This window comes from Schistocerca serialis, chromosome 4, assembly GCF_023864345.2.
Source record: "Schistocerca serialis cubense isolate TAMUIC-IGC-003099 chromosome 4, iqSchSeri2.2, whole genome shotgun sequence".
Classification (NCBI taxonomy): Eukaryota; Metazoa; Arthropoda; class Insecta; order Orthoptera; family Acrididae; genus Schistocerca; species Schistocerca serialis.
In genome coordinates this window covers 14,339,948-14,349,372 of record NC_064641.1, presented here as the reverse complement: position 1 = coordinate 14,349,372, position 9,425 = coordinate 14,339,948, and the positions used below count along the sequence as shown (strand labels likewise).

The window sequence follows — 9,425 nt, the reverse complement described above, 5'->3', positions numbered from 1 at the left end:
TTCTGTTACCTCAGCGTACGGCAGACCACCTGCATCTCTTGTTGCTCGATGTCTTCCTTGACGGTGACGGGATTTTCCAGCAGGGTAACTGCGTGTGCCACGTGGCCAGATTTGTGCTACAGTGGTTTTAGTAGCATGAAAGTGATCTCATGTTGACGTCTTGGCCAGCAAATTCGTCTGATCCAAACTCAATTGTACAAATCTGGGACGCCATCAGACGCAATCTCCACGCCCACAAGCCAGTAGCCTGTAATTGACGGGAACTGCTTGACCTGTGCGTAGCCATACCTCCGGGAACATACCAACGACTTACAGAATCCATAACACGCAGAATCGCATTGCATTCCAAGGATGGGCTATTAAGCTATTACGCAGCTGGTCGCAATGTTTTCAACTCATCAGTGTATAAAATAAGTATGAGAACATTAATAAAATATCATGTTTCTTTCTCCTTAAATAAGCTGACAGTACACTCACATAATAGAGGAGAGAAAGTGGATTACAAGTTGTTAGGCAGTTACCTTGAATAAGTGGAGAGACAGTTGCGTGAGACAGGGAACTACATTGATAAAAAAAAAGTCAACCGCCGCCAGGCGGAGGTTATGGGACATATTCTACAACGTACACTGTAAAGCCATCCACATTAAATCGGAAACTACATTCCATAAACGGAAGTGACGATTTTACATCAACAATTGACCGCCTTTACGTATATTCAAAAGAGATGTTACCAAACACTTAGCGCGTGTGTTGTAATCCGACGCACAGACGTGGGAAACTTGATTAATTTACGATGTATAGTAAAATAAAGTTCCTGACGTACACGATGCACAGTACAGACATTCTGCGAGAAACGTCTTAATAACTAGGTTTCAATGGAAATTGATTTTCGGTGCGACTACGAGGCAGCTGTTTTTAAGTTGGTATGGTTCCTGTAACACCGCTTTTTGCATAATAAATTTTTCCTTCCTTTCTCAGGCAGCCATGTTTCAGCACACATGTGCCATCTTCAGTAAATCTCGCTTAGATTGGCGCTCAATATAAACTAACTAAAGCAGCCAACAGCCAGGCACATTTTTCACACGAGGTCTTATGTTCGGTCACGGAACAATGACAATTACTTAGTTACTAAATACCAACTTCGTATTCCTCATTGACGGGCAACGGCCTTGCCACAGTGGATACACCGGTTGCCGTGAGATCACCGAAGTTAAGCGCTGTCGGGCGTGGTTGGCACTTGGATGGGTGACCATCCAGGCCGCCATGCGCTGTTGCCATTTTTCGGGGTGCACTCAGCCTCGCGATGCCAATTGAGGAGCTACTCGACCGAATAGTGGCTGCTCCGGTCAAGAATACCATCATAGCGACCGGGAGAGCTATGTGCTCACCCCACAACCCTCCTATCCGTATCCTCCTCTGAGGATGACACGGCGGTCGCATGGTCCCGATGGAGTGGCATTCCTCATTGAGATTTCCTCTTACATATTGTTGGCGTCACTCAGAAAGAAACAATCCAGAGGCTGTAAAAACTGCTGAAGGGATCGTAATGCTGCGGAAGAAGTCCAGTTCCTATACGAATGCTGAAGCCACACTCTCTTCGCTAGAGGGACATGGTCATACACACCCACTAGACTACACCGAGCATGTACACCCGTCGACCGTCCATTGCACTAAGCAGTGCTGAAAACAGAGAAATTGAGGCTCTCCGTGAAATAGAATAACTGCGACTTCAACCACTTTTCACCACTCCACACATCCGCTACATGCAAACCTAGCGTAATACAGTATGTTAGCAGTGTCTAGTGGTTGGGACTTGGCATCTATCCTTATAACTCTTACTTCAGCTTTATGGTCCTCGCGTAACAGCTAGATCGGCGTATCAGGGTCGATTTAGTGACTGTCGCGCGAACGTTAGGTTTTGGAAATTTTGCCAGTAGTGTAGGCAACATCCCCTCCATATTTATTTACCTTGAGTGGACGTCTGTTTGACAGATTAAAGCTAGACTGGTTCCTCGCTGAAGACAGCCACCACTCTCTGGTTCAAGCACCGTGTAACGCGTACGACTAAGCCCGTCGCCTTTAGCTGTTCTTCAGAACTTCGAACGCCTGCCACCGAGACTACGACAAACCGAACGGCTGCTGCGTCATGCAAGTTGCAGAACCACTACAGTTAGGCACGACCGGTATATTTGGTGCTAGCCCAACTTTGGGAAGCTTCCAGCTAATTGCAGCACTGTGCAAAGACATGAGTGGACAACTTCAGATATTGCTTCTCTGTGGCGTCCAAGCGGTAATCCACAATGAGGCACCGCTACTACTCCTCTTTTTGTTTCTTATCTTTTTCAAATACGAGGGTTGTCCAGAAAGTAAGTTCCGATCGGTTGCGAAATGGAAACCACAGTGAAAACCAGAAACGTTTTATTTGCAACAGTTAGGTACACATTCCACCTGCTTCTCTACATATTTGCCGCCGCTCCAACTTCGAGTTTGGTCGTAGTGTTGTACAACTTTCCAATTTCCTCGTCATAGAAAGCAGCCGGCTGTGCTTTCGGCCAGTTACCTGCACTGGTCTGCAACTCGTTGTCTGTGGAAAAATTTCGTCTTCATAGCCAGCGGTTCTTGTGAGCAGAAATGAGACTCAGGGGGAGCCAATTACGGACTGTATTGTGGGTGATCATACACTTCTCATCGAAACGCTGCAGCAGCGTCTTCATTGCCCCTGCAGTGAGCGGCGGAGAATTGGCATGAAGAAGGAACTGCTCGACAGTTGTGTTATGCGGGCTGCATGACGCAGGCGAAATCTCTAACCAGGCCCTCATACTTGGCGGGAGACGCTATTCCCTACGCATCTTTACTTGCTTACTGTCACTCAGAGCCGCGCGTGATTAGTCGAGCGGTCTTGGGCGCTGCAGTCACCGACTGTGCGGCTGGTCCCGGTGGAGGTTCGAGTCCTCCCTCGGGCATGGGTGTGTGTGTTTGTCCTTAGGATAATTTAGGTTAAGTAGTTAAGTACTGTGTACGCTTAGGGACTGATGACCTTAGCAGATAAGTCCCATAAGATTTCACACACATTTGAACATTTTTGCTCACTCAGAACTGAAAAGAGCGACGCGACACGATCGACGGGAATACTAGAGACACTACCCAACATATCTGTGCAAAGCTTTACCTGATTTTCCCAGTGGTTTCCATTTCGCGACCGATCGGAACTTACTTTCTGGACAACCCTCGTAGTAGAGAGAGAGAGAGAACTGTAAGTAGGAAAGCAACTGCTGTAAAAAATTTGTCCGATTCGCATATTACAGCAAAATAATAGCTGTGTACTTACAAAAAGTCGGAAACCATCTTCTGGTCATTATCATTTGCGTATATTCGTATCACTCAGAGAATGGGGGCCAGTCTTATTTTATCAAAGTGGTCATCCAAAAACGCATTTATTTCATTGGGTTAGAAAATATAGTGGGGGAAGCTAAACAAATCACTTCCGTCGATCGGCAACAAACTGCTAGCGACGTGACTGTTAAGGCGGAAACGCGAAGGAGCAACAACAACAACTAAACCAAGACCAGGCAACCTCGTGTATTGAAGGTCAGGGACCGTCGAACAATGTGGAGGGTTGTTTGTTGTTGTTGTGGTCTTCAGTCCTGAGACTGGTTTGATGCAGCAGCTCTCCATGCTACTCTATCCTGTGCAAGCTTCTTCATCTCTCAACACCTACTGCATCCTACATACTTCTGAATCTGCTTAGTGTTTTCATCTCTTGGTCTCCCTCCACGATTTTTACCCTCCACACTGTTTTCCAATACTAAATTGGTGAACTCTTGATCCCTCAGAACAAGTCCTACCAACCGATCCCTTCATCTAGTCAAGCTGTGCCACAAACTCCTCTTCTCCCCAATTCTATTCAATACCTCCTGATTAGTTATGTGGTCTACCCATCTAATCTTCAGCATTCTTCTGTAGCACCACATTTCGAAAGCTTCTATTCTCTTCTTGTCTAAACTATTTATCGTCCGTGTTTCACTTCCATACAAATACTTTCAGAAACGACTACCTAAAATTTAAATCTATACTCGATGTTAACAAATTTCTCTTCTTCAGAAATACTCTCGTTGCCGTTGCCAGTCTATATTTTATATCTTCTCTACTTCAACCATCATGAGTTATTTTGCTCCTCAAATAGCAAAACTCATTTACTACTTTGTCTCATTTCCTAATTTAATTCCCTCAGCATCAGCCGATTTGATTCGACTGCATTCCATTATTCTCGTCTTGCTTTTGTTGATGTTCATCTTATATCCTACTTTCAAGACACTGTCCATTCCGTTCAACTGCTCTTCCAGGTCTCTGACAGAATTGCAATGTCATCGGCGAACCTCAAAGTTTTTATTTCTTCTCCATGGATTTCAATACCTACTCCGAACTTTTCTTTTGTTTCCTTTATTGCTTGCTCAATATACAGATTGAACAACATCGGGGATAGGCTAGGATGGTAGTTGTTGTAAAAGATCGCAGGAAATCAACAGAAGCAATCGCCTTGAGTTCCTGAATGCTACCGAGTTCCAGGAGCCCACCCGGCACAATCATTGCGTGTAAGGAGTTACGAATAACTAGGTATAATGGGCAAGCAGCTCCGCATAAGGCAAACGTTTCTCTACTGAATGTTAGGCGACGCTTCAGGGGTGTAAAGAGCGACACAACTACATGTCGGATGACTGCAAACGAGAGATTCGAAGTGATAAAATCCCGCTGCACCTTATGGCAAGCTGATGGAAGGGTTTTGGTTTGGCGAATGGCTAGTGAACGCTCAAAAATTCCTAAGGGACCAAACTGCTGAGGTCATCGGTCCCTAGACTTACACACTACTGAAACTAACTTATGCTAAGAACAACACACACACACACACGCATGCCCGAGGGAGGCCTACTGAACGTTACTTGACATCATTTGTAGCGCTAACAGTGTAGTAGAGATGTGGTGGTGTTACCGTATGGAGGTGTACTTTGTGGTTAGGGTGTGGTCACCTTATTGCGCTCCTGAAAACATTCATTGCGGATGTATGTCAACGCAAATCACAGCACTGTGCATTCCGTAACACTTTGGAGGCGATGATTGGTTGTATGAGCATCACACTGCCCCGTGTCATAAGACGTCATCTGTGAGAGAATGGTTACCTGAGATGGTCTGTCCTGCCCACAGTCCCAACGTGAACCCAGTGGCACACCTCTGGGATGAGTGAGGACGTCGACTTCTCTCCAAACCCCAGAGTTTCGGCTCTTGAGGGAAAACGAGATGCTGCTGCTCCACAAACGTTCAGACGCTTCATCGAAAGTGTCCCCAGCAGAGCTGAAGGCAACGTAAAGGCGAAGGGTGGACACAACCCATATTACTGGCCACTAAGAGGCGTTCTAATACGTATGATCAGGTTGTGTATACTTGTATTGTATGAAGGCGCACCGGAACAGCTCCATCATTAGCCGCGAGGGATTAGCCGAGCGGTCTAGGGCGCTACTGCCACGGACTGTGCGGCTGGTCCCGGCGGAGGTTCGAGTCCTCCCTCGGGCATGGGTGTGTGTGTTTGTCCTTAAGATACTTTAGGTTAAGTAGTGTGTAAGCTTAGGGACTGGTGACCTTAGCAGTTAAGTCCCATAGGATTTCACACAAATTTGACATTTTTTGAGCTGCATCATTAAGTCCGTGGTGACAAGAAACCACCACGTAAACAAGACAGATACGTAACTTTAAGGCCAGGCAGAACAAACGTGATTACATCAGCTGGCTGTAGGACAACGTCTTTCGTGTTGTCACACGTATACATGCAGCTACCGAATTACACCCCTACAGCGTTAACTGTAGGAAACACATCAAGTGGTGCACATTCTCCTACCACGTTGTTGCTGCTGACGAGAACGCTGCCGCCGGTGTATTGGTTCCTTTGCACAATACTGAGTGGACCGTAAAGTGTTCTAGGGACGCTCCAGATGCTCAGACGGGAAGAATCACTAGACCCTCTTACTTTGCTGCTCCGGGGTGAAGCGAAATGGGAGATTCTACGAAAGCGAGCAAAAAGGGTTGGACGGCAGAGAGTCGGTTACGGGGAGAGGCGGCCGACACCTGTTAGCAAGCCGCGTCCTTTAGTGGCGCGGCGCGGCACTTGCGATTCCGCAAGTTGGGGGGGAGCGCTCCAGCAGCAAACACGATTAGCGGTGTGCGCAGCACTCCAGCACTCCAGGCGTCCGCGAGGCGGCGCAAAGTGCCGGCGCGGTCGGCCAAGGCCAGCCGTCGCAGCGGCTGCTGGTACCCCCAGTCCGCAGCGAACACTCTACAAACGGTCTCTTCTCCTTCTTCCGTGTCTTTTATCCCGTGCTTCTTGCGATCGGCCCTTCTAGTCTTGTTAACACGCCATTCACTACGTATTTCAGAGTGCAGTCCCATTGTCTTGAGGTCGTTCTTTAAGATCCTAATCCATATATTCGGTGGGTGTCCGGCGCCAATTTTCAGTTCTTTCATGCGAAGTAGTTTTCTATTCCATACGATTGGGTTTAGGCGAATGGCATGCCTATGCCTACGCCTAGGCGATTCTCTTGAAGTCTTCCCGCCTTTATCCTTGTTGGAGGACTCATCTACATCAACATCGTACTCCGCAAGCGCACCTAATAGTGTGTGGCGGAGGGTACTTTTTCTACCACTAACTGAAACCTCCAACTCTACGTCACAACCGAGCGAGGTGGCGCAGTGGTTAGCACACTGGACTCGCATTCGGGAGGACGACGGTTCAATCCCGTCTCCGCCCATCCTGATTTAGGTTTTCCGTGATTTCCCTAAATCGTTTCAGGCAAATGCCGGGATGGTTCCTTTGAAAGGGCACGGCCGATTTCCTTCCCAATCCTTCCCTAACCCGAGCTTGCGCTCCGTCTCTAATGACCTCGTTGTCGACGGGACGTTAAACACTAACCACCACCTCCTCTACGTCACACGCCACCCGAACAGGGCGCGGGAAGAATGATTGTCGGTAAGCCTCTATGTTGGCTCTAGTTTCTCGAATTTTCTCCTCATGTCATTACGAGAGACGTGTGTGTGTGTGTGTGTGTGTGTGTGTGTGCGCGCGCTGTGGGGGGGGGGGGGGAGAGGGGAAGGGTGGGGGGAAGTAATATGTTGTCAGACTCTTCCCGGAAAATGCTCTCTCGAAATTTCAATAGTAAGTCTCTCTGTGATACACAACGCCTCACTTGTAACGCCTGCCAATGGTGTTTGTTGAGTCGTGCCGACTAAACGATCCCGTGAAGAAACGTGCTGCTCTTCGTTGGATCCTCTAGGGATCCCAGATAGATGAACAATACTCAAGAATCGGTCGAAGATGCGCCTTATAAAGCACTTCCTTCGTGGATGAGTTACATTTCCTTAAGATTCTTCCTGTAAATCTGAGTCTGAAATCTTGAAGCTTTTTAATTAAATAAAATTTTATTAAAATTTCACACCTTTACTTTTCATGTTTACTTACTTATTTCACAGCATAAGTCATCCTGGCGACGAACATACTTCTCCCAACGAGAGACCAGGTTGTTGATATCATCAATGTAGAATGTTTAACTTTGTTCACGGAGCCACAACCTTACGTCTGCCTGAACCGCTTCATCACCATCACAGTGAAGTCCTTGAGTGTCTTTTTTAAGTTTTGGCATCAGATGAAAATCGGATAATGCCAAGTCTGGACTGTATGTAGGATGGTGGACGAGCGTGAACCCAAGGCGTCGGATTGTTGCGGATGACGCTGCGCTCGTGTGTGAAAGATGCTCGTGCTGAAAGATAGGGTATTGTATTGTATGTTAACCGAGGGGCCTAGAAACGACGGAGAGGCTCCGTCTCCGCCGTAGCCGCAGTGGTCCACAACCCCACGACGACTACCGCAGTCCACTTCGCCTCTCCGCCGCCCCACACCGAACCACTCTTTCAGGGTTATTGTGCAGTTCGGCCCCCGGTGGACCCCCCCCCCCCTCCCCCAGGTAACGTCACACACCAGACGAGTGTAACCCCTGTGTTTGCATGGTAGAGTAATGGTGGTGTACGCGTACGTGGAGAACTTGTCTGCGCAGCAATCGCCGACATAGTGTAGCTGAGGCGGAATAAGGGGAACCAGCCGGCATTCGCCGAGGCAGATGGAAAACTGCCTAAAAACGATCAACAGACTGGCCGGCTCACCGGACCTCGACACAAGTCCCCCGGGGAAAGAGAGAGTGGTTCACGTGTGGACGAACTTTTCGAATTCGAAACTCGATTACAACAAGCTGTTTCTCACGCACCGTCATAGTTATGTCACACACCAGCATGTTACACGCTACAATTCGGAGCCCTCTAAGGGCACAGGGTTGCAATTTGCACCAACGAAGCGGGAAAGTCTACCCAGTAATATGCATGACATGTAATACCTCAGTCGATATTGAGAACAGAATAAAAAAATTCAGATGTATAACTTTTTCAGCGTGGCCTCGTAGTACAGGCCGAAGGTGGTTCTGTGATGTTTTGGGAGTGTTTCTTGGACTACGACTTGTGCCTACTAATTCCTGTTCACCGGAACATAAACCAGGATATTTATTTGTTGATAAAATGATGTCCTTTCTCCAGCATGTATTATTTCTAATTTTTTATTTACTTATCTATAAGTCTCGTACGTTTGCTATTTCGACACGTTCCACATCTACATCTACGTGATTACTCTGCTATTCACAATAAAGTGCCTGGCAGAGGGTTCAATGAACCACGTTCAAGGTGTCTCTCTACCGTTCCACTCTCGAACGGCACGCGGAAAAACGAGCACTTAAATTTTTCTGTGCGAGCCCTGACTTCTCTTATTTTATTGTGATGATCATTTCTCCCTATGTAGGTGGGTGCCAACAGAATGCTTTCGCAATCGGAGGAGAAAACTGGTCATTGAAATTTCGTGAGGAGATCCCGCCGCAACGAAAAACGCCGTTGTTTTAATGATTGCCACACCAATTCACGTATCATGTCTGTGGCACTGTCTCCCCTATTTCGCAATAACACAAAACGTGCTGCCCTTCTTTGTACTTTTTCGATTTCATCCGTCAGTCCCACCTGATGCGGATCCCACACCGCACAGCAGTACTCCAGAATAGGGCGGAAAAACGTGGTGTAAGCAGTCTCTTTAGTAGACCTGTTGCACCTTCTAAGTGAATCGCAGTCTTTGGTTTGCTCTACCCACAATATTATCTATGTGATCTTTCCAATTTAGGTTATTTGTAATTGTAATCCCTAAGTGTTTAGTTGAATTTACAGCCTTCAGATTTGTGTGACTTAGCGCATAATCGAAATTTAGCTGATTTCTTTTAGTACTCATGTGAATAACTTCACACTTTTCCTTATTCAGGGTCAACTGCCACTTTTCGCACCATACAGATTTCTTATCG

The 9,425-nt window shown here is 47.1% G+C and overlaps 1 pseudogene; it reads left to right on the top strand.

Annotated features, from left to right (window-relative positions):
* Positions 1 to 1,159: 1,159 nt before the first annotated feature.
* LOC126476536 (5S ribosomal RNA) lies at positions 1,160 to 1,277 on the top strand (annotated as a pseudogene).
* The last annotated feature ends 8,148 nt before the right edge of the window (positions 1,278 to 9,425 follow it).